Source organism: Vulpes vulpes, chromosome X, assembly GCF_048418805.1.
Source record: "Vulpes vulpes isolate BD-2025 chromosome X, VulVul3, whole genome shotgun sequence".
NCBI lineage: Eukaryota > Metazoa > Chordata > Mammalia > Carnivora > Canidae > Vulpes > Vulpes vulpes.
In genome coordinates, this window is record NC_132796.1 from 60,956,895 (window position 1) to 60,959,575 (window position 2,681).

General features: G+C 45.8%; 1 pseudogene; it reads right to left on the minus strand.

Moving 5' to 3' along the window:
• Positions 1-474: 474 nt before the first annotated feature.
• Positions 475-2,205, minus strand: LOC112933596 (keratin, type II cytoskeletal 8 pseudogene; annotated as a pseudogene).
• Between the last annotated feature and the right edge of the window lie 476 nt (positions 2,206-2,681).

Below are 2,681 nucleotides of genomic sequence, written 5' to 3' on the forward strand. Positions count from 1 at the left end.
CATGAGAGACAGAGAGAGAGAGGAGAGAGAGAGAGAGAGAGAGAGAGGCAGAGACATAGGCAGAGAGAGAAGCAGGCTCCATGTGGGGAGCCTGATGTGGGACTCGATCTTGGGACTCTAGGATTACGCCCTAGTGCCAAAGGCAGGCACTAAACTGCTGAGCCACCGAGGTGTCCCTCATCAAGTTTTTAAAGTCTGTATGCCACTTCTTATGTACTATTTGCATTCTTACCACCACTCCTGAAATTGTCCTTGTTCTGTTATTGAAATATATGAAACTTATTGAAACTCTGTACTTATTATATTTTGGGGAGAGACAGGGGGTTGGCAGAGCTATCTAAGGCTTTATTTGGGAAAACTCACTTGAATTGGCTTTTAATTGGGAGCATGGGCAAGAAGGAGTATCCAGGGAAGTAGACTCCCAACAAGAGTAGGCTGAGGACTGGGGTTGAGCCTCAGGTGCATCTCCTATTCCTAAAGCTCCCCTGCATAGCTCATTTTCCCAAAGGTTCTATGGCAGCCACAGGAGTGGAGAGGCTGGAAGAGACCACAGTAACTTTTCACTTGGACAGGAAGGACGTAAGATGACTTGGATACCAGCTTCCCATCGTGAGTCTCAATCTTCTTCACAATCACAACCCTGGAGCAACTGACATGCCTGAAGGAATAGTATCCCCTGCCAGAGTGATGCTGGACTGCAAGGAACTCAGGCCATAGTTGAGGTCAGGATGCATGAGACCTCCAAATGCAGAGCTCAACTCTCGAGTAGTCAGTGATGATCTTAGTATGGATACTGATGTTCTGCATCTCAGACTCCAGTTAGCTCTCCTCACCCTCAAGCAGTTTTTGCATAGGTGGAATTCTTGATGTCCAGGGCCAGCTTGACATTCATGAGCTCCTGTTACTAACCATCTGTCATGCTATGTCCTACTTAGCTCACTGAAGTGTGGTCTCCAGCTTGGCTAGCTTGGTATTAGTGTCCTTAATGGCTAGTTGCCCACACTGCTTAGCATCAGTGTTGGTGGCATGGAGGGAAGCCCTCTGACCTTTGAGGAACCTCAATCACAGCCTCGAGTTTGCTGATGTTCCACCTCATCTTGAAGATCTCCATCTTCATATGACAGAAGTCATTCCCATGTTTCCCATCCAATGTATGAAGCTCCTTATACTTGATCTGGCTCATGGTCTCAGCCTCAACCCAGCTGTTGTTGGCAATTTCTACATATTGGGCCTTGATCTCAGCAATAATGAAGGCCAGGTCCAAGGAGTGGCTGTTGTTCATGGACAGCACCAGAAACATGTCTAAGTTCTGAGACTGCAGTTCAAAGATCTTTTCATACAGCTTCTTTAAGAAGCTGATCAGATGGGATGCCTGAGTGGCTCAGTGAGTTGAGCATCTGACTGTTGGTTTTCTGCTCAGGTCATGATCTTGTGGTGGTGGTGAGACTGGGCCCTGGATCCATGCTCAGTGGGTAGTCTGCTGGATATCTTTTTCCTTCTCCCTTTTCCCACCCCCCCCAACGTTTACACTCATGTGCATTCTCTCTAAATCAATCAATCAATCTTTTTTTTTTTTAAAGATACTGATCTCACTCGTGAGCTCTTCTATGGTAGGGCAAATTCATTATCTATGTCTGTATGCTCTTTTATCTCCTTCTACTTGTTCTTAAAGTCCTCCACCAGCCCCTGCATGTTGCCAAGCTCCACATTCAGTCTCAGCTTCTCCGCCCAGTGTGTCCATCTGCCATCAAAGGTTGCTGATGTAGCTCTCAAACACATCCATGTTTGCTCTAAACTGTTTCCTGCTGCTGCAGGAGGCTCTTTCTGTTTCCAGAATTTTGTTCTGATGCTCCAGGTGCCACACCTTGTCGATGAAGAAGGCAAAACTGGTTGAGGGTCTTGATCTTGTCCTTCTCCTAAGTGCATACAGCCTGACTTCTGGGATCCACCTCCAGCTTAAGGGGGTTCAGCAAGCTCTGGTTCACTAAGACAGCTTTGATGTCTCCCATTCCCCTGGCCCCACTGAAGCCTCTGGCCATATTCTTGCTGGTGCCCAAGCCATCCTTCAAGCTGCTGCTACAGCCTAGCTAGAAGAGGCCAAGTAGCTGATGCAGGCACAAGGCACACTCATGTACAAGTGGCTGCTGAATGCCTGGCGGTTGGAAGTGGACACTTGATAAGACTATGGGTCACCCTGATGGACATGGTAGAGGCTGGAGTGGAGGAAAGTAGGCTGAACCTGATAACAGTTTGATAAAGAGCCAAGAATCTACTTTTCAGTGGAAACTTATTCTGTTTCTTATTCTAGGTAATTTTAAGACACTAAGCAAAGCAGTACACATGCACATACAGTGCACCTATTTCTCATCTATGCATCATTTATGGAATATTTATATCTGTATCAGCCTCTAATACACAAATTAAAACTGCAAAAGAAGACACCTGACATTTCAGTGAATGATGGACAATAGAATAAAAGCAAGATGTCATCAGGTATGGAGAAAGGAGGGAGCATAGTATAGAGACAAGACTATTAGCATGTCATCAAAATATGAGGCCTGTTGAGAGTCCAGTTAAACTATTCCATAGTATTGCTGCCTCATTATCCATTGTGTTAGGCCAAGCAGCTCGCAGGATTTAAGGAATTTAAACTGATACTAGCCCCATCATACAAGTACATC